The sequence below is a fragment of the Schistocerca americana genome, chromosome 2 (assembly GCF_021461395.2).
Source record: "Schistocerca americana isolate TAMUIC-IGC-003095 chromosome 2, iqSchAmer2.1, whole genome shotgun sequence".
In the NCBI taxonomy this organism is placed as follows: Eukaryota; Metazoa; Arthropoda; class Insecta; order Orthoptera; family Acrididae; genus Schistocerca; species Schistocerca americana.
The window spans coordinates 919,683,458-919,710,237 of record NC_060120.1 but is presented as its reverse complement, the minus strand read 5'-3'; the positions used below and the strand labels follow the sequence as shown (position 1 = coordinate 919,710,237).

At 45.9% G+C, this 26,780-nt stretch overlaps 1 protein-coding gene and 1 non-coding gene across 2 annotated transcripts in view; both read right to left on the bottom strand.

Moving 5' to 3' along the window:
- LOC124594877 overlaps nt 1-26,780 on the bottom strand; it is a 307,913-nt gene that overhangs the window by 156,126 nt on the left and 125,007 nt on the right. The gene's annotated exons all lie outside the window — the stretch shown is intronic.
- Trnat-ugu lies at nt 6,680-6,753 on the bottom strand. Its single transcript has one exon. It is a non-coding gene; the product is annotated as a tRNA-Thr (tRNA).

The following is a 26,780-nucleotide window of genomic DNA, read 5'->3' as shown; positions in this document are numbered from 1 at the left end:
CCATGTCAACGCGTTACAGCTAGACCAAGCACAAATGATGAAAGGGATGTTTTCTGTGTGTAAATGTATGTCTGATTTACGATAGCCTTGGTTAGTAGCCGTCAAACTTCATTGCTCAAGGGTCGATACCTACACTTTGAGGAGGCATCTCGGGCCGCATATGTACCTATCTTATTATTAATAATTGGTAACCTACATAAATTAGTATGTTACGAGCACCCAATAGTGATTGAAATACACTACTGGCCATTAAAATTGCTACACCAAGAAGAAATGCAGATGATAAACGGGTATTCATTGGACAAATATATTATACTAGAACTGACATGTGATTACATTTTCACGCAATTTGGGTGCACAGATCCTGAGAAATCAGTACCCGGAACAACCACCTCTGCCCGGGCATTGAGTCAAACAGAGCTTGGATTGCGTATACAGGTACAACTCCCCACGCAGCTTCAACATGATACCACACTTCATCAAGAGTAGTGACTGGCGTATTGTGACGAGCCAGTTGCTCGGCCACCAATGACCAGACGTTTTCAACTGGTGAGAGATCTGGAGCATGTGCTGGCCAGGGCAGCAGTAGAACATTTTCTGTATCCAGATAGGCCCGTACAGGACCTGCAACATGCGGTCGCGCATTATCCTACGGAAATGTAGAGTTTCGCAGGGATAGAATGAAGGTTAGAGCCACGGGTCGTAACACATCTGAAATTTAACGTCCACTGCTCAAAGTGCCGTCAATGCGAACAAGAGGTGACCGAGACGTGTAACCAATGGCAGCCCATACCATCCCGCCGGGTGATACGCCAGTATGGCGATGACGAATACACGCTTCCAATGTGCGTTCACCGAGACGTCGCCAAACACGGATGCGACCATCACGATGCTGTAAACAGAACATGGATTCATCCCGAAAAATGACGTTTTGCCATTCGTGCACCCATGTTCGTCGTTGAGTAGACCATCGCAGGCGCTCCTGTCTGTGATGCAGCGTCAAGGGTAACCGCAACCATGGTCTTCGAGCTGATAGTCATGCTGTTGCAAACGTCGTCGAACTGTTCGTGCAGATGGTTGTTGTTTCGCAAAAGTCCCCATCTGTTGACTAAGGGATTGAGACATGGCTGCACTATCCGTTACAGCCATGCGGATAAGATGTCTGTCATCTCGACCGCTAGTGATCCGAGGCCGTTGGGATCCAGCACGGCGTTCCGTATTAACTTCCTGAACCCACCGATTCCACATTCTGCTAACAGTCATTGGATCTCGACCAACGTGAGCAGCAATGTCGCGATACGATAAACCGCAATCGCGATAGGCTACAATCTAACCTTTATCAAAGTCGGAAACGGGATGGTACGCATTTCTCCTCCTTACACGAGGCATCACAACAACGTTTCACCAGGCAACGCCAGTCAACTGCTATTTGTGTGTGAGAAATCGGTTGGAAACTTTCCTCACATCAGCACGTCGTAGGTGTCGCCACCGGCGCCAAGCTTGTGTGAATGTTCTGAAAAGCTAATCATTTGTATATCACAGCATCTTTTTCCTGTCGATTAAATTTCGCGTCTGTAGCATGTCATCTTTGTGATGTAGCAATTTTAATGGCCAGTAGTGTATGAATTTATGACAAACGAATGTCTTCGAGCGTCAGGTGTGCTGCGTTTATTCGTAACGTACTCACGGTCTGCAGTGGAAGATATTGTGTGTCCTACACAGTACTGATTGTTAAAAGTCGGCACTGCTCGAAACACTTCATGTCAACTATTCTCTGTTCCTGATTTCTGCCACACTCAGTGACGCAAAGTTGTGATATTATAATTGCCTGATGACGTGTTTTTGTGTTGTCTGTGCGAGCAGATGATAACTGATTAGTAACAGCATTTGCACTTATATTTAACACGTACAAGACGCGCTGGTAATTGTGTTTCTCGTCCCGCGTGTTCATACTTTACTTGATCCAGCAGAGCTACTTTTCGCGTTTCTCGTTGCGGGACGGCGGTCGTATTCAAACGCTTCAGGCTACTATTTTAACACACTGACGTTTACTAAAATAGCCACCAATTATGCGATATCTCATTTGCTCAGAAAGCACTCTCTTTGAAAGGTCATAGAAAATAATTGTATTCACTGCTGTTCACTGCGCCTGTCCGATAGGTAATACACTATACGCTATTGTTTTGCTGGTAGCTCGCCTGGAAGGCACTTACGGCTGAACTACCTGCCGTTCAATCTCATTTGTCGTCCGCGGAGAATCGTGTTAGGGGTGGCATTTGGCGGAGAATCGTGTTACGGGCGGCACAACTAAAGACCATACATGGATATCCACCATTTTGAAAGTAAAGGGTCGAATATAAATCTGTACCTCAATGCGAGAGTGCACTGTGATCAAACCCATTAGTGCAAAGGGCTGCCAGAGATAATGAGCGGACACTTTGACCGGACGTCAAAGACAAGGATATTTATTGTATTTGCAACTTCTTGTTGAATTAAATTCATACCGGTTCATACTAATCATTAAGTTACTTTCTTTTACTTCCACCAGGCTCCTCTTCAATAATCCACTCGCTGTTACAGTTTCGTGATGGAAGATGTACAGGACTCTTGACATTTGTTCATCTTGACGATCAGTTGCGTCAAATAACAAAATCCCTGAATTCGTCAATACTGCAGTATCTAGAGTGCTTCTGTAACGTTAGCGCTGACTGTTTGTACACTGACGGAAACAAAAATCACAGCACCAAAAAGTAATTAACGTAGAGTAATGAAATTTCAGGAATATATGTGTCTAGGTAACATATTTAGGCAATTAACATTGCAAGATCACATGTCAATGTAAGCCCGAGATAAGTCATTCAAATGTGAATGCTGATACATTAATAAATGATGTAACCGCCAGAATGTTGAATGCAGGCATGCAAAAGTGCGTGCATTGCATTGTACAGGTGATGGATGTCAGTTTGTGGGATGTGGCACTTTGTCAATACAGTAACGGTTAATGCTGTTTGTGGAAGACCTCTGGGTTGGGGTCACGCTTAGCTTGTGCCGGCAGTACCATACAACGAACATGCCATAAAAGAATTCAAAGAATACTGTACACCCCACAGCACTGGTCAGAGACTACCAGCAGAAGGACTAGGGAACCAGCGTTAACACCACGACACAAATGGCTACGTTTGGGGTAGTATCGCGAACTAGAGGTAGGTCTCAGTCTTACAATGTTTTGGAGAGGCCAAGCGGTGTCGATCCTGGTTTCATAATGGGGGAGCCATCACGTATGACCTCATGGCATGGCTGGTAGAATTTGAGGAAACTGGGATGACACAACAGTACGTCATGGACATCCTGCATCCTCTTGTCATATATCCCACTCAACAGTATCGTTGTACCATTTTGCAACAGGATAATGCTCGTCCACACATGGCACGTGTCTCTAAGTACTGTCTGCATGATGTTGAGGTACTCCCATGCCTAAAAGATCCTCATATCTGTCCTTCATACAACATGTGTGGGACGAGCCCTGACGTCAACTCCGTCCCAGTGTCAGTGTCCAGGATATCGAGGGCCAGCTAGCCTCAGTGACACCCTTCACAATCGAATCAGTGCATGCACCCAGGACAGAGAGAGTGCAATGTCATATTGATAGGTAGGGTCATCCTGTCAGTCCTTTGTACACTGGAGAGCCAAAAAAACTGGTGCACTTGCCTAATATCGTGTAGGGTCCCCCGCGAGCTCGCTGAAGTGCCGCAACACGACATGGCATGGACTCGACTAACGTTTGCAGTAGTGCTGGAGGGAACTGACACCATGAATCCTGCAGGGCTGTCCATAAATCCGTAAGCCTCCGAGGGGGTGGAGATCTCTTCTGAAACGCACATTGCAAGGCATCCCAGATATGCTCAATAATGTTCATTTCAGGGGAGTTTGGTGGCCAGTGGAAGCTTTTAAACTCATAAAAGTGTTCCTGGAGCCACTCTGTAGCAATTCTGGACGTATGGGGTATGTCCTGCTGGAATTGCACAATGGACATGATTGGATCAAGGTGACCAGACAGGACGCTTACGTACGTATCACCTGTCAGAGTCGTATCTAGACGTATCAAGAGTCCCATATCACTCCAACAGCACACGCCCTACACCATTACAGGGCCTCCACCACCTTGAACAGTCCCCTGCTGACATGCTGGGTCCATGGAGTCATGAGGTTGTCTCCATATCCGTATACGTCCATCCGCTCGATACAATTTGGAACGAGACTCGTCCGACGAGGCAACATGTTTCCACTCACCAACAGTCCAATTTCGGCGTTGACGGGTCAAGACGAGGCGTAAAGCTTTGTCTCTTGCAGTCACCAATAGTACACGAGTGGAACTTCGGCTCCGAAACCCCATATCAATGATGTTACGTTGAATGGTTCGCACCTGACACTTGCTGATGGCCCAGTATTCAAATCTGTAGCAATTTGCGGAAGGGCTGCACTTTGTCACGTTGAACGATTCTTTTCAGACGTCGTTGGTCCCGTTCTTGCAGGATCTTTTTCCGGCCGCAGCGATGTTGGAGATTTGATGTTTTACCGGATTGCTGACCTTCACGGTACACTCGTCAAATGGTCATACGGGAAAATCCTTACTTCATCGCTACATCGGAGATGTTGTGTCGCTGTCTATAACAACACGTGAAAACTCAGTTAAATCTTGATAACCTGCCATTGTAGCTGCAGTAACCGCTCTAACAACTGCGCCAGACACTTGCTGTCTTGTATAGGCGTTGCCGACCACAGCGCCATGTTCTGCCGATTTACATATCTCTGTATTTCAATACGCATGACTGTACCAATTTCTTTGTCGCTTTAATGTAGGTTCTAATCAATCACATTGCTGTACAGATGCTTAATATCTGGAGGGTCAGCACCCAACTTCACAGCTGCGCTTCGAAGATGCCTGATACACAGCGGACAGCTTTCCTGAAGACAGACGGCTATGCTCCTACAGTCCAGCTGCAGGCAACCAAAGTGCCGTTAAAGGCTGTGGGCTGCAAGGACCTACTCTCTTCCGCAAGACACTTGATCGAAAACAGGCCTGGCTCTATCCTAGTACCGAGTGGTATTTAGGGCAGCGGTTGGTCCAGACCAGACGAGTTTCTCTCCGAGTGAGTTTGCCGGGGCCAGGATGCCGATTCCGCAAGGATTCCATCATTCGGGATTCTTACTCGAGAGGCACCTCTAGGACGTGGCGGCTATTCACGTCTAACTACACGACCCTAGGAGCTCCAAGCTGTGGACGCCTCGCCAGAGAAGACGGAGACTCTGTTATCGTGGTAGACTTGTGGACTTGTAAATTTATTCCTGTTTAACTTTCAAATGGCTGCACTCCGAATATAGACAGTTTTGCTCCCTACTGGACTAAAACTTTGTTCATTCGGTTTGTAGTTTAACACTGGGCGTCCTACGGGACGATCTGCTTTTATAACGTACGTATTTAATGAAATTAGACACAGCGATAATCTGCCCTGCCTTCAGCTGCCAGAAGCATTACATAGTGTTCTACTTAAAAAATGTGACTTATTTTATGTTCTGTTATAGTCCACGTCAGAGTATACGTGCTATTAATCTTTCATAAATAAACCTGTTCAATCATTGCTACCTGGATATTTTTTGTGTCGTCGTTGGCGGGCATAGCACATATAACGTCACATATTCTCTCAGATTCATTTCGCTTCTCCGTCCCCTTATGGGTGCATGCATTTGTTTGTCAGGCAGTATATGTAGTGGCATGCCAAGTCTGTTCACTATTAATCTTGTACTAAGATATTACCTATCTGTGTCACTGGTTACAGGCATTAGATAGCATTTTCCAACATTAACGATTTTCTGTCCTATTCCATTAGTGTACCGAGCGAGAGAAAACGCCCCCTTACGGCTCTGCACGTGCCCTCATCCCACGTACGATGTTCTCACGATCCATGCGCGATATGTACGGTGGAGGTAGCCGACTGAACTCACGATCTTCATCGAATACTGGTTCTCTAAATTTGCCCAGCAGATTTTTGTGAGGAATACATCGTCTTTCTTTCAAGGATTCACTCTGAAGTCAGCCGAGCATGTCTTTTGTGTGAGGAGCTACCGTGACCTTTCAAGATCCTAACAGCACGTCTCTTAATTAATGCGAGGTCTGTTATCGTGGCTACTTGGTAACCATAACAAACACGGTAAAAGTACAGTAGAACTACATGAAATGTATTCGCAATTGCGAATATGGACTACGATCAGCTGTATAATGGAATGACGACAATGGACATTTTTGTCGGACTCGTAATCGAACCCGGATTCCCGCTTAACGCAGGCGGTCGACTTTCCATTCGGCTATCCATGCACGGCTCACAACCAGATCCAAACTTCAATGTGTCGTCAACCATGTGTCCACAACCTGTACTCGTTCATCCATTATGTATATTCCCGTGCAGCTGAGACACTTTTCTTGAAAGTCGCTTGCCTGGTATCGGCAGGGCCTGTGTTACTCTGAACTACGATGAAGATACACGCATACACGTCCGCAGGAACAGGCACTGCAGCAGTTATGATATACGTGAAATGTGTTCGGATAAATGATAATTAATTGAAACCCTCACCTGTCGACAGGTATTGTTGATATACCTCGATGGGGACAGGTGAAAATGTGTGCCCCGACCGGGACTCGAACCCGGGATCTCCTGCTTACATGGCAGACGCTTTATCCATCTGAGCCACCGAGGACACAGATGAGTAGCACGACTGCAGGGACTTATCCCTTGCACGCTTCCCGTGAGACCCACATTCCCAACTGTCCACAATCTACACACGTAATGTTCCTAATAGATATTTGCCCATCCACTCATTACTCGCGCCAACAAAGGTGACGATTATCGTAAGAGCTTGGGCAGCCTGTGCGCATTCGCACAGACGAAGGTCAATGGCCGGGTAGCCATTTAAATATTTGTGAAGATAGTAACTGTTCTCGAAAGAAGATATCATTGATGACTGTGCAGCTTATTTAGAATAAATGATACACTACTGGCCATTAAAATTGCTACACCAAGAAGAAATGCAGATGATAAACGGGTATTCACTGGACATATATATTGTACTAGAACTGACATGTGATTACACTTTCACGCAATTGGGGTGCATAGATCCTCAGAAATCAGTACCAAAAACAACCACCTCGGGCCGTAATAACGGCCTTGATACGCCTGGTCATTGACTCAAACAGAGCTTGGATGGCGCGTACAGGTACAGCTGCCCATGGAGCTTCAACACAACACCACAGTTCATCAAGAGTAGTGACTGGCGTATTGTGACGAGCCAGTTGCTCGGCCACCATTGACCAGACGTTTTCAATTGGTGAGAGATCTGGAGAACGTGCTGGCCAGGGCAGAAGTCGAACATTTTCTGTACCCAGAAAGGCCCGTACAGGACCTGCAACATGCGGTCGTGCATTATCCTGCTGAAATGTAGGGTTTCGCAGGGATCGAATGAAGGGTAGAGACACGGGTCGTAACACATCTGAAATGTAACGTCCACTGTTCAAAGTGCCGTCAATGCGAACAAGAGGTGACCGAGACGTGTAACCAATGGCACCCCATACCATCACGCCGGGTGATACGCCAGTATGGCGATGACGAATACACGCTTCCAATGTGCGTTCACCGCGATTCGCCAAACACGGATGCGGCATAGTGATGCTGTAAACAGAACATGGATTCATCCGAAAAATTGACGTTTTGCCATTCGTGCACCCAGGTTCGTCGTTGAGTAGACCATCGCAGGCGCTCCTGTCTGTGATGCAGCGTCAAGGGTAACCGCAGCCATGGTCTCCGAGCTGATAGTCCATGCTGCTGCAAACGTCGTCGAACTGTTCGTGCAGATGGTTGTTGTCCTGCAAACGTCCCCATCCGTTGACTCACGGATCGAGACGTGGCTGCACGATCCGTTACAGCCATGCGGATAAGATGTCTGTCATCTCGACTGCTAGTGACACGAGGCCGTTGGGATCCAGCATGGCGTTCCGCATTACCCTCCTGGACCCACCGATTCCATATTCTGCTGACAGTTATTGGATCTCGACCAACGCTAGCAGCAATGTCGCGATACGATAAACCGCAATCGCGATAGGCTACAATCCGACCGTATCAAAGTTGGAAACGTGATGGTCCGCATTTCTCCTCCTCACACGAGGCATCACAACAACGTTTCACCAGGCAACGCCGGTCAACTGCTGTTTGTGTAAGAGAAATCGGTTGGAAACTTTCCTCATGTAAGCACGTAGTTGGTGTCGCCACCGGCGCCAACCTTGTGTGAATGCGCTGTAAAGCTAATCATTTGCATATCACAGCATCTTCTTCCTGTCGGTTAAATTTCGCGTCTGTAGCACGTCATCTTCGTGGTGTAGCAATTTTAATGGCCAGTAGTGTAATTAATTGAAACCCTCAGCTGCGGACAGGTGTTGTTGTTATACCTCGAGATCCCGGGTTCCGGTCGGGGCACACATTTTCAGCTGTCCCCGTCGAGATATATCAACAACACTTGTCGGCACCTCAGGGTTTCAATTAATTATCATTTATTCTAGAGAAGCTGCACAGTCCTCAGTGGTATCTGTTCTTTCGAGAACAGTTACTATCTTCACATAAAATGTATTCGGAATTGCGAATATGGACTGCTATCAGCTGTATAAGAGAATGACAACGAAAATTTGTTCCGGGCCAGGACTCGAACCTGGATTTCGCACTTATCGCGAGAGGTCGCCTTACCATCTGGCTTCCATAGTATAAGAAATGAGCCGCCATCACTTCATTAAATTCTATGGATCGTGGTCTCTTCTGTAGTTGATGGCTCTGTGGTTATCAGTCCGTCGGATGGGGACGTTATGCTTGACGACTCTCTTGGTGCCTTTTAAGAGTAGTAGGCTCTGTGCCGACACCGAGTTTCACCCTCTCCCTTCTCTCATCTCAGAACACAAACATGACACCACGCAACACACACACACCTATTACAATCACCTCTACGTATCGAATACACTTAACACATTCTCACATGTCACGAAGAAAAGGCATCGGTATGTGCCAAAGATAGGAGAAAGCTTTACAATTTGGCAGCTGAACCTGACCCTTGGGATCTTCCAGCCAACCACGTTTCATTAGGTTACTTTAAAAAAAATGATAACGATGTCACATGGAAACAGAAGCACATTCAGGTACTCGTCATTAGCTAATTCCTTTGTTTATGAATGAAGTGAATGCCGAGTAAAAAGAGCAGCTTAATAACTATTCTTCTAATTGAGTGCCACTAGTGCTTGTTACAATGAATGCGTTTTTATGAAGGCTTTTCATTACCTCTATTAGCTGATAAGGATATTAAAGAAAAATGGTTCAAATGGCTCTGAGCACTTTGGGCCTTAACATCTGAGGTCATCAGTCCCCTAGGCCTTAGAACTACTTAAACCTAACTAACCTAAGAACATCACACACATCCATTCTCGAGGCAGGATTCGAACCTGCGACCGTAGCAGCCGCGTGGTTCCGGACTGAAGCGCCTAGAACCGCTCGGCCACACTGCCCGGCGATAAGGATATCCACATTCAGATATACACTGAGGTGACAAAAGTCATGGGATACCTCCTAATATCTTGTCGAACCTCCTTTTGTTCGGCGCAGTGCAGCACGACGTGACGTGGACTCAACAAGTCGTTGGAATGAGCAATGCTGCCGATATAGCCGTCCAGAACTGCGAAAGTGTTGCCGGTGCAGGATTTGGTCACAAACTGGCCTCTCGATTATGTCCCATAAATATTGGATGGGATACACGAAGGACGATCTGTGTGGCCAAGTCCTTCGCTCGAGTTATGCACAATCTTCCCCAAATCAGCAGCGAATAACTGTGGCCTGGTGACACGGCGCATTTTCTGCGTTAAAAATTGCATTCATGAATGTTTGCAAACGATCTTCAACTAGCCGAACATAACCTTTTCGCGTCAATGATCGGTTCAGTTGGACCAGGGAACTCAGTCCACACCATTATGGTACCACCACCAGTTTGCACAGTGCCTTGTTGACACGCTGTGTCCATGCCTTCGTGGGTCCGCGCCACTATCAGACCTTATCATCAGCTCTCACCAGCTGAAATCGTGACTCCTCTGACCAAGCTACTGTTTCCTAGTCGTCTAGGGTCCAACCGACGTGGCCACGAACCCAAGAGAGGCGCTGCCGGCGCTCTTGTGCTGCTAGCAAAGGCACTCTCGTAGCTCGTCTCCTGCCATAGCACATTAACGCCAAGTTCTGCCGTGCTGTCCTAACAGATGCGTTCGTCGTACGTCAACATTAATTTATTTTTCCAGGCAGTGTTGCTTGTCTGTTAGTACTGACAATTCTACGCAGACTCCGCTGCTCTTGGTCGTCAAGTGAAGGCCGTGGGCCACTGAGTTGCCCATGGTGAGAGGTAATGCCTGAGATTTGGTATTATCAGAAAACTCTTGACAGTTTGGATCTCGGAACATGGAATTCTGTAACGATTTCCAAAATGGAATTGAGCCGTGGCTGGCTCGCGTTGATGCCGTTTGTTCTTTGGCATTTTGTCACAATCTAGTGGCGTATTATTTCTCCCTGAGCTACTACCATAACGAGTTGCTGTCTTGCCGCTGTCAGTGGCAGCAGCATTCGCTTATGGATACTGGTACTGCTGTACGATCTTTGGTGTGACCGCTATATTTCCGTGTGGTGGTGTGTGTGGCAGTTGGTCAGTTGGGACAGAGCAGCGAGGAAGTCTCTGCAGCGCGCGGTCAGGCCAGGACGGCTGGCGGCGTGCACTTGCAGTCGGATTGTGAGGCGCTACCTGCAAGAGCTACAAAGATCGTTGCCCACCGAACCTGGACCTGAAGTTGAGTGATCAGCTAACCTGTTATGAAACCTCAACTGCTGTAACATCTATTCGTTCAATGCCGGTTGTTGCTTCCTGGGCCGTTTTGGCTAGCAGCAACGTATGGTGTGTTGTATTTGGCGAAACTTTGCAGCCGTCTTCCTGTATGGTCTTTAACTATTAAATTAAAGACCATACAGGAAGACGGCTGCAAAGTTTCGCCAAATACAACACACCATTAACTATTAAATTGGGGGTGAAGCTGACTCCTGCACGTGGTGCCCCTGCATAGGTACTGGACTAGATTCTCCAGTACTGAACTGAACGTCAGCATTCCAAAAGCATTGCATTATAGGTTTCACTATGAATGGAAACCAAAGGTCTTTATCAAGACCTCACCTTGTGATTGTATCAATCAACATAGAAGGATTGTCTGTTGCCAAAGAAGAACTCCTGCAACATATTGCCAAGGAACCTAGGTGTGATATTTTATGTATACAAGAAACCCATCGAGATGACACCATGAGAAGACCAAAAATCCTTGGGATGAAACTGGCAGTTGAGCGACCCCATAGACAATATGGCAGTGCTATCTTTGTGAGGAACGATATAGCTGTTCTCTCTACCTCACTTACAGAATTCAACAATATTGAAATACTGTCTGTAGAACTGAATGGTTGTATTGTGTCGTCAATTTACAAACCCCCAGGAGCAGATTTCCAATTTTCACCTACAGACAACTACACCAATCAACAAGCTCACTTTATTGTTGGAGATTTCAATAGTCATAGCAGTGTTTGGGGTTATGCTGAGGACGACAGTAATGGTGAAGCAGTTTTGACTTGGGCTGATACCAACCATCTTAATCTTGTCCATGATAATAAACTCCCACCATCTTTTAACAGTGGGCGTTGGAAACGTGGGTATAACCCCGACTTAATTTTTGTTAGCGAGAACATAGCTCACCAATGCAGAAAAACTGTTCTAAATCCGATACCAAATACTCAACACCGCCCCATAGGCTGCCAAGTGTTTGCAGCCATTACTCCTAGAATCACATCATTCCGAAGGCGATACAATTTCAAGAAAGCAGACTGGCAGAAGTTTGCTGATCTCCTTGACTCAGAAGTTTCACGCATAGAACCCTCAGTTTCCAACTATGATGAGTTTGTAGAAGCCGTGAAAAGATGCTCAAGACTCTCAACTCCCAGAGGCTGTCGAGTTAACTACATACCTGGCTTGACAGAAGAATCCGTGAAGCATCTACATAACTATATCCAACTTTTCAATGATAATCCTTACAGCATTGAAACCTTAACTGCTGGCCAAAATTTATCCTCAGCCTTAGCCAAATCCAAAAAAGAACGATGGATAGAGCTACTCGAGAACCTTGATATGTCTAAAAGCAGTCAGAAAGCCTGGCAGTTGCTGCGACGCCTGAACAACGACCCTGTCCACAATCATGGCCATGCAAACATTGCACCAGATCAAATTGCTCATCATCTAGTTCAGAATGGAAGGGTCAATTGTTCTAAAGATAGAACAAAACTCAAAAGAGAACCTGAACGTGAAAACAACCATATATCAAATGACTTCATCTTACAAGAACTCAGAACCGCAATTCAGAAATGCAAAAATGGTAAAGCGCCTGGTCTAGACGACCTAATGATTGAGCAAATTAAACATTTTGGTCCCATCACGGAAAGATGGCTTCTGCAATTCTATAATGGTTGTCTGAAGCGGAAACAGATCCCTGCCATCTGGAGGAAAACTAAAGTTATTCCCTTACTAAAACCTGGAAAGGGTGCAGCTGATCCCAAGAACTACCGACCGATTTCGCTCCTTTGCCATTTGTATAAAATCTATGAAAGAATGTTGCTAAATAGACTCACTCCCATTGTTGAAAAACAACTCATACCCCAACAAGCAGGTTTCCGACCTGGAAAGAATTGTACAGCACAAGTCCTTAATCTGACTGAACATATTGAAGAGGGATATGAGAAAGGATACATTTCCGGGGCTGTCTTCGTGGATCTCACAGCAGCATATGACACCATTCAACATCGACAATTATTGCACAAAGTCTACTACATCACTAGAGACATTAATTTCACCAGAACTGTGCAGACACTTTTGGAAAACCGGCGATTCTATGTGGAGTTCCAAGGAAGAAAGAGTAGATGGAGAAGTCAAAGGAATGGCTTGCCTCAGGGTAGTGTCCTTTCCCCCATATTGTTCAACATATTTACAAATGACCAGCCTCAACCTTCTCTTACAAAGAGTTTCATCTATGCAGATGATCTTGCCTTAGTCACACAAGCCAGAGATTTTGACACAGTAGAAAACCAGCTTACTGTTGCTCTCAAGGACCTATCTGAGTACTACAGAGTCAATAACTTAAGACCGAACCCTGCTAAAACTCAAGTTTGTGCTTTCCACCTACGCAACCGAGAGGCCTATAGAAAACTTACAGTGTTTTGGGAAGATCAAGAGCTTGAACATTGTTTCTACCCCAAATATCTGGGTGTCACCTTAGATCGAACGTTGACCTACAGAAAACACTGCACTAACACCAAGCAGAAAGTTGCTGCTCGTAACAACATCCTGCGGAAGCTCACTGGCAGCGTTTGGGGTGCAGATCCCAAACTACTAAGAACATCAGCCTTGGCCTTGTGTTATTCCGCAGCTGAATACGCATGTCCTGTATGGTACAAGTCATCTCATGCAAAGCAGGTTGATGTGGCCCTGAACGAAACCTGCAGGACAGTAACGGGATGCCTCAAAGCTACACCTATTGATAAACTCCATAAACTAGCAGGTATTGCTCCTCCAGACATAAGGCGTGAAGTCGCAGCCAAACTTGAGAGACATAAAGCAGATCATAACACCGATCACCTGCTACATGGATACCAGCTACCAATTAGTAGACTCAAATCTAGGAGGAGCTTCATGAGAACTACTACACCCCTCACCGGTCGGACTGGAGCAGCCAGACTATCTCAGTGGACAGCAAAATCTGACAGTAACGATTGGATGACTCCTTCTGAGACCCTTCCTCCTGGTGGAAATCAAGTCTGGACAGTGTGGAAGTCTCTAAATCGGCTCAGGAGTGGCGTCGGACGAACTAAGGACAATCTGTTTAAATGGGGCTTCATGAAGGAATCTTCCACCTTGTGTGACTGCGGAGAAGAACAGACAACCAAACATTTAATTAACTGTCCTAGATGTCCTGTATCATGTTCCACACAAGAGCTTGTTGATGTTTCAGACAATGCTGCTGCCGTTGCACAATTTTGGGCTAATACCGTTTAGTTTGTTCTTTTATGATTTGACCTGATTTGTTATATTGTATATATTGTAAATATTGTTGTAATGTTTTTGACTCGAAATAAATAAATAAAACTATTAAATTGGTTGTTACTTATCAGTTAAGTGCACCAGCGGTATTTTCTGCCTTGTGGCCGTTAATGTCCCAGTTACCTGCCCTGGTCATTAGCATATTTTTCCGGCGGTGTGTGTTTCCTCGCCGTGTTGATGCTGTGCGGCATGGTGTGTAGTTCGACAGCCTTTTAGTTGTTTCTTCATTTTTTTTTCATAGAGTAGGTACTGTTCCTTGGTCGTTTGTTTGGACGCCAATTTTGAAGACGTAGTGCTGCTGGTATCTACATCCTCGGCTGATACTTTCTGTTGTCGTGCCGATGGTCGGGCGGAAGGGAGTTGATTAAGTCCTTCAGCCGTCCCTGGATCGGGTTGCCATCCGCTTATTTAATCATATTTTTGGCTGCCTGTCTCAACCCACCTTACGTTACAGCTACCTCCTCTTGCCGACCCTTGGAACACTTCTGAGCACCACTGTTTTGTTAGTTTTAGATTGTGATTATCATTTTAGTCTGAAGTACTGTGCGAGGTCTTCAGCCGTCTATTAAGTTAGTTTGTCTTAATTTTAAAATAAGGCCTTCAGCCGACTTAGATTAAAATTTTGGAGATTTATTTGTTTAAAAACTAAATTTTGAAAGTTTGTTCTATCTGAAATTCTTGTTACCCAGGCCTTAATCCCTAAGTTGTTTAATGTCCAGTGTGTGGCCTTCAGCTGAGCATTTACGTAAAATATTTTTTAAGCAAGGTCTTCAGCTGCGAGTATTCTTTAAAGCAATTTTTTATAACTTGTGTTCAGGCCTTCAACCGTTTTTGATTTTGGTGTGGGTTTGGGCCTTCGGCCAAGGAGGTATCTTAAGTTTTATTAACTAGGTCTTCAGCCATAAAAGCATAACCTGATCCGCTCCATCCTCTGAAACCAGATTTCAGGAATGTCCCATGTGTCTAGCTTCAGTTACCATTCCGCGTCAAAAGTCTGTTAATTCCCGTCTTGAGGCCATAATCACGTCGGAATCCTTTTCACATGAATCATCTCAGTACAAATGACAGCTCCGTCAATGCGCTGCCCTTATATACTTTGTGTACGCTATGCTACCGCCATCTCTATATGAGCATATCGCTTTCCCATAAACCTCAGTGTAATCTTCCGCAGGCTGTCATGGCTCTCAAAGTCGATAAAGATCATGTGGGTATCTAAATTTTCTGTTATTTTCTTGATGACAAACACATCGTCCGTGCACGAACAAGTCTTTTAAACATTGCCTACAAACTATACTCAAAGGTAGTCATTAGACGCTTGAAGAACACCACAGAAGCTGTTGTTTCTGAGGAACAAAATGTATTTCGACAGCGCCTTGGTATTACCCCGTAATACTAATAGGACGTGACCTTCTCCAGCTATAATAGAGTGTTTTCTTTCTCTTTTTTATATACATTATCTTGCATTTACATTTGTGCACTTTGAGTAGTCTTAATTATTTCTGAATAGGTTGTGCGCACATTAGTATCTCTCATCTGGGAGTGTGTGCGACGCTTAAACATCGCGATCGCAGCGTATTCATCAGTAGACAACATTCTTCGCAGGAATGACGTCAGACATCCTATGATTGTTGACTCTATTCCGCTCGTGTGGAAGTCGCTGATCGGCCCGTGACGGTCTCGCCTGTGCTCCGCCTCGGTTGTGCAATGATGGGGGCGTGCGACTGGTCAATGCACGCTATGGTCTGCTGGCCCATCTCCGCCTATCGTGCTCCCTCACGCATAGCAGTCTGGCGCTACGATGTGAACGTTTTGTATCCCACACTACATTCGTAGTGCTTCACTTATTTCCATCTCCGAAGACATAGCTCTTGTTTCAAGAAATTGTCTGGAATGCGATAATTTACTCAAGTTTCGTTGGTCGTCCTTTCCTCGAAGCTCAAGTACCTATACGCGATCTCGGGCAACCTCTGATCGGTCACGAAACGGAAACCACAGAGAAAACAAAAAAGTTTTATATGAAACATTTAGCTACAATTTCCGGCTGCTTCTCTAAATAGTCACCGCTCCGACTTGGGAAGTCGGTACAACGCTATGATAAATTTCTAATACCTTCGTCATAGAAGGCAGCCGCCTGTGCTTTCTACCCATTCTATACGCTAGTTTGTGGCTCGTTGTCTGTACCAAAATGCTGTCCTCACGTGAGCAAAGAGATAAAAATCAGAGTGTGAGCAAAGAGATAAAAATCGGAGTGAGTCATGCCCGGGCTGTGATCGAACGCTTTCCATCGAAAACCCTGCAGGATCGTCTTTGTTGCATGCATGACGTTTACGATATGTGGACTACATGAAATCAGGGGGAAACTCTCAGCCAGTGACTGCACGTACTTCAAACTTGGCGAGAGATTCTATTGTTCTTAGTGTCTTTATTTGATCACAGTATATTCAGCTAACCCCCGGACTCCCAGGAAGTCTAGGACTATGTGTCACTTTTTTTGAACATCTTGCGTAAGAAAAATTTATAAGCAGTTTTTCTTTTTAAGTGGATTTCATGATCCCATGGGTGCGCTAATATGTTGAGGGCCATATGTTGTTGACTCCTGTTTTCCTCGGTATTTATTATTACTTGCACCAGTTTACTTTGTCTAACGATTTTCGAGGTATAAAAATTGTATGCAAGTATCTTGATTTTTCTTATATATTGTTTCCATTACGAAATGCAACAATATAACTCCCTCTCTGGTGCCTTTACCTTTCCGAAAGCCAAAGAGATCATCTAACACATTTAATTTTTTTCCATTCTTCCGTATGTTGTTCTTACCAACAGTTTGGATGCATGAGCTTGATGGGGCGATATTTTTCAGACTTACCTGCTTTGCTATCTTAGAGATCTGTTTCAATTTTTTCAGAATGTTTGGTGGTATACCTTCTGTCTCGCAGGTTATTGTTGTTGTGGTCTTCAGTCCTGAGACTGGTTTGATGCAGCTCTCTATGCTACTCTATCCTGTGCAAGCCTCTTCATCTCCCAGTATCTACTACAACCTACATCCTTCTGAATCTGCTTAGTGTATTCGTCTCGTCGTCTCCCCCTACGATTTTTGACCTCCACGCTGCCCTCCAGTACTAAATTGGTGATCCCTTGATGCCTCAGAACATGTCCTACCAACCGATCCCTTCTTCTAGTCAAGCTGTACCACAAACTTCTCTTCTCTAGTATTTTGCAGCCGTGACTTATTAAACTGATAGTTCGGTAATTTTCACATCTGTCAACACCTGCTTTCTTTGGGGTTGGAATTATTATATTCTTCTTGAAGTCTGAGGGTATTTAGCCTGTCTCATACATCTCGCTCACCAGATGGTAGAGTTTTGTCAGGACTGGCTCTCCCAAGGCTGTCAGTAGTTCTAATGGAATGTTGTCTACTCCCAGGGCTTTGTTTCGACTCAGGGCTTTCAGTGCTCTGTCGAAATCTTCACGCAGTACCATATCTCCCATTTCATCTTCATCTACATCCTCTTCCATTTCCAAACTATTGTCCTAAAGTACATCGCCCTTGTATAGACCCTCTATATACTCCTTCCACCTTTCTGCTTTCCCTTCTTTGCTTAGAACTGGGTTTCCATCTGAGCTCTTGATATTCATACAAGTGGTTCTCTTTTCTCGAAAGGTCTCTTTAATTTTCCTGTAGGCAGTATACTACACACCAACTTGAACAGTCGTTCGGCCGCCACTTCGTTGCTCCCTTATTTCATCGCAAGTCTATTAGTGCTCTGTCAAACTTTGACTGTAATACAGGATCCCCTTTTAGTGCAGATTCCCGCCAGAAAGGCAAGTCGTTATCCTGACGCTCTGTCTGTTTTCCATTCCCTTTCACGAGGCTGCTGACAGATCCAGGGCGGCTCTTCTTATCGAAAGCCTTCCTCCACCATCTCTGATGACATGTTTTAAAAAATTTAAATAGTGGTTGGTTGTGAACTCAAGATTCAGGACGTTTTGATTACTACTGAACGACACAATTCCTAAAGCACGGATTATATCTGAGGAAATAAACAAAAATATGTTTTAGGGTCAGACCTTACATCTCAACCTACTGAAGTGTTTGAAGTGTAAATATTTTGGCCATGAAAGGCGAAATAGCAATGAACGATCTCAATTTATGACATCCCTCATTTTTCCACACTGTACGTCCGCTCACTTGCAGGTCTGTGGTCTTGCAATGATACTTTTGAGTTTTCAGTGTACAGTGTGAGAGGACTTATAGCCGCCACTATTCTTCCACTCTAATGATAAGGTATAACGGTGGGATGAAATTTTCACTCTGCAGTGGAGTGTGCACTGATATGAAACTTTCTGGCAGATTAAAACTGTGTGCCGGACCGAGACTCGAATTCGGGACCTTTGCCTTTCGCGGGCAAGTGCTGAGCTATCCAAACACGACTCACGCCCCGTCCACACAGCTCTACTTCCGCCAGTACCTCGTCTCCTACCTTCCAAACTTTACAGAAGCAGATTTCGACGGTCCCGTCATTTAGATGCATGTAATTCGAAGCGTATCTTTGTTCCCACGGCGGCAAACGCTTCTCCAGGGAACGTTCCTCTCGGTGGGAATGTCCCAACCTATCTTCGAAAAAACCGCGAGGACCGCATTCAGCAGCGCGGTTATCTTTCCGCACATCGGCGGGACCGAGCGGCAAACTTCCGCAGGAAGCGCTGAGGTCAGCGCCAAAATTTGCAGACTGCAATTGCACCGTAGCCACTGTGGCAGGTGGAGCTGCGTTCCGACTGCCGAGTGCCGTTTGTTCCGCCAGCCAGGGCGCGCGACAGGAAATTAAAGCACGCCGTTCCGGCCGGGATGCGGCGCCTGGAGCCGCTCACGCCTGGGATTAGCGCGCCGGCGTTACGGGTAACGCGCTAATTAGGGAAATGGGGGGCTCGCTGATTCTCCGCTGCCTGCAACGTCTGGGCGGTTCGGCTCAGCTTCTCAAATGCAAGTGACCCGTGTCAAAAATGCCAAGTTATTTTAAGCAGGACAAAAATCGCACATGAAGATTCATATCATCGCTTTGTCGTGTGGCTAGGGCCTCCCGTCGGGCAGACCGTTCGCCTGGTGCAAGTCTTTCAATTTGACGCCACTTCGGCGACTTGCGCGTCGATGGGGATGAAATGATGACGATTAGGACAGCACAGCACCCAGTCCCTGAGGGGAGAAAAGCAACGACCCAGCCGGGAATCGAACCCGGGCCCTTAGGACTGATATTCTGTCACGCTGACCACTCAGCTACCAGGGGCGGACATCGCTTTGTCCATAACTGTAACGGTTATACGAAAAATATTAGGACGAGGAGGCAATTTCTCGGTCTTCCACACGTTAATATGAATATAAATTAATAGTTTACCAACTGAAACTGTAAGTTTGCTATAACCAGTCACAATATTTTTTCCATTATGTACAGGTTTGTAATCATGTCTCGATCCAATGGTTGCATTTTCACAATACCAAATTATAACGCATTTCGCTGAAAGTGAGGGCCTTTTTTCTCTCTCGGGATAATCGGGAAGAATACTTACTATAGGAGAATGTGTGGCTGCTATTAGTGCGCTATTGTGCGATTCGTCTTATGTGGAGGTGCAACAGGAGTCCACTCAGAAATTTCACAAGCCAGCACCAACAAGAGCAAATATTTGGTTACCTGAAAGTAAGTTCCAAAGAAGTGGAAACGTTTTCGATGAATTACGTACCTGGAGACTTTCTGTACCACAAGTGACTGTTCATAGAATCAGTGAAGCAATCGAAACAAGACGGAACGCACCAACTCATCGTTTAAGCGTCTAGTTAAACGTGAGAAAAATTGAACCATTTTTTTAAGAAAAATCAACGGTTTTTTAAGTTTTACATTTCACGCTACAGAAAAAAGCGTATCACGTTCAAGTGCTTCACGAGCAAACTACGTGTCACGATTCCATAGAAGCTGCACACAACGAACAACTCATGTATCACATTTTTCTTACTGATGGGGACACCTTGTACATCTGCAGAAAAGTCAACAAAAGTAGCTGCCGTTTATGTGGTAGCGAGCCACATTACGCTACCACTGAATGGCAAAAAGGTACGCCGATAGTGAAAGGGTGGCTCGGATTCACAAAGACTACGGTTTATGGACCCTTCATTTTTTGCAGACGAGACAGTTATAGAAACATTGGAGCAATTCCTGAAACCACAGCGTCAACAAGAAGACATTGCCGATCCTGTTGTTTTCCAACAGCATGGAACACCCTCTCACTTTGCTCTCATGTTGAGGCAGGAACCAAATCGGAGATTCACCAACAGATGGATGGGCAGAACTTTAGCAACACTCTGGGCGTCACATCTACCAATAAACACATTATTTAGCTACACTTGGTTCTAAACTGATCACAGAATCATCGGTGTAAAACCAAGTGTTTATTGGTGTACATAGCTTAATGATGCACGTTACAAGAAGCAGTCTGATGTGGGTACCACAAAGCAGTGCACTCACCAGGACTGCATCTAACTACGCTTGGGCATCAACATTATGTTCTTGTAACACCTCCATCTGATGATGAGCCTACAGTGGCTCGAAAACATGTTCATGGTTGAATAAAACGTAAAAAAGCGACCAATTGCATATTTATTACCAGATAAACCTCCTGAAAATTCGTCTAGTAGTCTGGGAAAATTAGTGTATTCGGACAGACAAAGAGAAAAGGCACGACAGTTTTACAAATTTATTATTAGTGTAGAAACAGAATATGTAGATATGTATTAATTTTAGGTGTTCCTGATAGAATATTTTCTTAGTGCTTCGTTGATATATTGCCTGAACTGTTTTCAAATGTAAATTAGGGAAATTAAACGTCAGATTTGAAATATTTGCCACATGATGTAAGTCTCTTTTCTCCAAAATAAGAATTTCACATATATTACAACAAAGTGAACTATGGTGTTTCTGTTAATTATGTGAATAATTTGTTCCATGTTTTTTGGTAGATCAAAGGCATTTGTCAACTTCTTTGTTAACTATACTATCTACATGATAAATTAGATGTGTAGCCGGCCGGTGTGGCCAAGCGTTCCTAGGCGCTTCAGTCTGGAACCGCTCGACCGCTACGGTCGCAGGGTCGAATCCTGCCTCGAGCATGGATGTGTGTGATGTCCTTAGGTTAGTTAGGTTTAAGTAGTTCTAAGTCCCATGGTGCTCAGAGCCATTTGAGCCAATATAAGATGAACATCAAAAAAAGCAAAACGAGGATAATGGAATGTAATCGAATTAAGTCGGATGATGCTGAGGGAATTAGATTAGGAAATGAGACACTTAAAATAGTAAAGGAATTTTGCTATTTGGGGAGCAAAATAACTGATGGTGTCGAACTAGAGAGGATATAAAATGTAGACTGGCAATGGCTAGGAAAGCGTTTCTGAAGAAGAGAAATTTGTTAACATAGATTTAAGTGTCAGGTAGTCGTTTCTGAAAGTATTTGTATGGAGTGTGGCCATGTGTGGAAGTGAAACATGGACGATAAATAGTTTGGACAAGAAGAGAATAGAAGCTTTCGAAATGTGGTGCTACAGAAGAATGCTGAAGATTAGATGGGTAGATCACATAACTAATGAGGAAGTTTTGAATAGAATTGGGGAGAAGAGAAGTTTGTGGTACAGCTTGACTAGAAGAAGGGATCGGTTGGTAGGACATGTTCTGAGGCATCAAGGGATCACCAATCTAGTAGTGGAGGGCAGCGTGGTGGTCAAAAATCGTAGAGGGAGACCAAGAGATGAATACACTAAGCAGATTCAGAAGGATGTAGGTTGCAGTAGGTACTGGGAGATGAAGAAGCTTGCACAGGATAGACTACCATGGAGAAGCTTGCACAGGATAGACTACCATGGAGAGCTGCATCAAACCAGTCTCTGGACTGAAGACCACAACAACAACAAATGCAAAACACATCACTTTCGAGCAGTACAATTACACAGTATTAAACCAAGATTCTTGTCAGATGATTACTGTGCTATCATATAGCATTTCTTTGACGTCCATGCTCTTCTTAAAATATGTCTAACCGAATTTCGTTAATGACGTTTTTGTACTGTTAGTATGCAAGGAATCGCGCTACGGCATCCAAGCGCGCAGGGATTTCTTTCACCCTGTATACAGGCACAAGAAAAAGAAAATATCGTTGCTACCAACGCTGCCGCCGTGCCGGCAGGAGTAATTTTCTCATCGCCCTGGTACGAGTTCCCCCTCTCCCGCCCCTCCTGGGGGACGCGTGCAGGAACGCCACGTGGGACTGTTGTCGCGTGATGCGCAGCAACAGCGAGCAGACAATAGGACGGCTGCTTGAGCCGGTGCGTTCGGCAAATTGGAACGGGAGTTGCTGCCGGCCAATTTCCGCTGCCTGATCGGAACCGCCCACTGCGCACGCGGCAATTTCTGACGCCAATGCCGGCTTCCATGGCGACAACGAGGGGACGCCGTCCTCCCCCGCACAGACCACTGACACTCACTCGCTACGCCTCGGAGCCTCGGATGGCAGGCGCTGGTGCCTGCCGCCAGGGAGGAGAAACGCGCCGCCCGGGATATCATGATATCTAGACAGACGCAGCTGGCACGCCGTAATCCGTGACAGTCGTATGGTCTTACAAGTTAATAACTACTGCACACTATCACTTATATAGCTCATGGAACCATTAAACTTCATTCCTACGTTTCACATCTCCGTTGATCGATTACGCAGTAATTGACACATGACGTCAGAAAGTGGAGTGACGGTCGAACGACAGTTGCTACTATACAGGGTGAAAAGAATTTAAACCGACAAACTCTGCGAGGTTGTAGGGGACAAAAATGGTTCAAATGGCTCTGAGCACTACGGGACTTAACTGCTGTGTTCATCAGTCCCCTAGAACTTAGAACTACTTAAACCTAACTAACCTAAGGACATCACACACATACATGCCCGAGGCAGGATTCGAACCTGCGCCTGTAGCGGTCGCACGGTTCCAGACTGTAGCGCCTAGAACCGCTCGGCCACTCCGGCCGGCCCGTAGGGGACATCAAAACAAATGTTTTTGTCTAATGTCATTTTTTCCTATGAGGATTATTGAAACCGGTGGAGGCCGTATTACGATCTTCAGTAGTTAGAGGCCGTATAAGCTCTTCTGTTGTAGGCAACTGCTGTCCGCCGGTGTAGTAGTACATTGTCTCTGTTTATTAATGGAGCGATACACCTGGAGTGAGTACACTGATGTGGTTGGTGCGTAATACGTAGCACACCACAACGGACGAACCGCACAGCGGGTTGATCAACAACAATATCCTAATCGCCGTATGCCGCATCATACGACCTTTGCTGCTGTGTACCAATGTCTGCGTGAGGCCGTGTCATTTGGCAGATTACCTGGACGGGGACGCCGTCGCACGGTAAGAATTTGAGAAAGCTGTCTTGCAGCATGTGGGGTGGGATCCTTCAATCAGCACTCGTGCAATTGCACGTAACATGGGGACGAATCAGACGACTGTAAGAACAGTCTTTCGAGAGCAACTGTAACGTCCATTTCGCTTACAGCGTGTCCACAACCTGGAACCAACTGATTATCCACCAAGAACACAGTTTTCGCAGTAGTACCTGGAACAGTGAGAAATGCATCCTACATTTCCATCCACTGTGTTGTTTACCGATGAAGCAAAGTTCGGGCGTGATGGAGTCTTCAACATGCACAATTCTCATGTTTGGAGTGAGGGTAACCCGCATGCCACAGTTACTAACGCTCATCAAGTGCGATTCTTCGTTAATGTGTGGGTCGGTGTTGTTGGGGACTGTTTAATTGGGCCGTATCTGCTACTTAGGCCATTGAATGGCAGGAACTACACTCCTGGAAATGGAAAAAAGAACACATTGACACCGGTGTGTCAGACCCACCATACTTGCTCCGGACACTGCGAGAGGGCTGTACAAGCAATGATCACACGCACGGCACAGCGGACACACCAGGAACCGCGGTGTTGGCCGTCGAATGGCGCTAGCTGCGCAGCATTTGTGCACCGCCGCCGTCAGTGTCAGCCAGTTTGCCGTGGCATACGGAGCTCCATCGCAGTCTTTAACACTGGTAGCATGCCGCGACAGCGTGGACGTGAACCGTATGTGCAGTTGACGGACTTTGAGCGAGGGCGTATAGTGGGCATGCGGGAGGCCGGGTGGACGTACCGCCGAATTGCTCAACACGTGAGGTCTCCACAGTACATCGATGTTGTCGCCAGTGGTCGGCGGAAGGTGCACATGCCCGTCGACCTGGGACCGGACCGCAGCGACGCACGGATGCACGCCAAGACCGTAGGATCCTACGCAGTGCCGTAGGGGACCGCACCGCCACTTCCCAGCAAATTAGGGACACTGTTGCTCCTGGGGTATCGGCGAGGACCATTCGCAACCGTCTCCATGAAGCTGGGCTACGGTCCCGCACACCGTTAGGCCGTCTTCCGCTCACGCCCCAACATCGTGCAGCCCGCCTCCAGTGGTGTCGCGACAGGCGTGAATGGAGAGACGAATGGAGACGTGTCGTCTTCAGCGATGAGAGTCGCTTCTGCCTTGGTGCCAATGATGGTCGTATGCGTGTTTGGCGCCGTGCAGGTGAGCGCCACAATCAGGACTGCATACGACCGAGGCACACAGGGCCAACACCCGGCATCATGGTGTGGGGAGCGATCTCCTACACTGGCCGTACACCACTGGTGATCGTCGAGGGGACACTGAATAGTGCACGGTACATCCAAACCGTCATCGAACCCATCGTTCTACCATTCCTAGACCGGCAAGGGAACTTGCTGTTCTAATAGGACAATGCACGTCCGCATGTATCCCGTGCCACCCAACGTGCTCTAGAAGGTGTAAGTCAACTACCCTGGCCAGCAAGATCTCCGGATCTGTCCCCCATTGAGCATGTTTGGGACTGGATGAAGCGTCGTCTCACGCGGTCTGCACGTCCAGCACGAACGCTGGTCCAACTGAGGCGCCAGGTGGAAATGGCATGGCAAGCCGTTCCACAGGACTACATCCAGCATCTCTACGATCGTCTCCATGGGAGAATAGCAGCCTGCATTGCTGCGAAAGGTGGATATACACTGTACTAGTGCCGACATTGTGCATGCTCTGTTGCCTGTGTCTATGTGCCTGTGGTTCTGTCAGTGTGATCATGTGATGTATCTGACCCCAGGAATGTGTCAATAAAGTTTCCCCTTCCTGGGACAATGAATTCACGGTGTTCTTATTTCAATTTCCAGGAGTGTATTACAATTTTCTCGCCAGATGATTTCCAGAATTGCTGGAAGACGTCAGGCTCCCTACGAGACAACGCATGTGGTTCCAACATGATGGGGCGCCAGCACATTTCAGTCGTAATCTATGTCGATTTCTCTACCGACGGTTCCCAAAAACGTGGATTGGCAGAGGTGGTCCTGTACCATGACCTGCTCGATCCCCAGTTATGTCCCCTCTTGACTTTGTGCGGGGAGAGATGCGCAACCTTGTTTACGCAACTCCTGTTGCATTAGAAGAGGATCTGGCTACCCGGATAGTAGCAGCAGTAGGAACAATTCAGGATACTCCTGGGGTTTTGGCCCGTGTCAGGCAGAACATGATCCGACGGTGTAACCTTCGTTTACTTGCCAATGGAGGCATTTTTGAAAATCTACTGTAACTGAAATTGGGTTGTGTTAATGTGTTCTCTCTTGGTCATAAGAAAATGGAAAAGTGTTGTTGGTTTAATTAATTTGCCGCCAGAGAAATCCTCCTCTACCGGTTTAAATACTCATCATAGGAAAAATGACATTAGGGAAAATATTTGTTTTGATGTCCCCTACAACCTCCCAGTTCGTCGGTTTAAATACTTTTCACCCTGTAGTTGCACCTCTCTTGAAAAGTTGCGCCAACTGAATCGTGTTGTGATCTGACTATTTGCTGTAATAAAAGATAGAAGGATTACCCTCCGTCCGACGCGCCCAAACTACTATTTTCATTCACTAATTATTACTAAATTATGATTCACATTTTGTTTATAAGAATAGGGGGAACCTCTTAATACTGAGCTCTCAATACACAGTCAAAACACCATTTTATCATCAACTTCTAATCAACATTTGAGTAACTAAAAGCATTTCGTGTGTCACTGACTTCGCGTCGAATGACCGACTAACGGAGCGCTTCGTGTTGAGTAAGTGAGTTGTGAAAGGAGCGGCCGAACTGTTATGTCCAATAGATTGCGCTGCGCATCTAAGGTCGCGACTCAACGAGCAATGCAGATTATAGCTGAGGTTAGGAAAGTATAATTTGATGTCTGAAATGTTGAAAATATACTGCTAGGGGAAAAAATTGGCACGCCCTTTTAGAGGTTTCCAGTCCAATCAAGACTAATAGTTGCAACAGTGTATATGGAGTACATGAAATACACCACTGGCCATCAAAATTGCTACACCACGAAGATGTGCTACTGACGCGAACCGACAGGAAGCAGATGGTGTGATATGCAA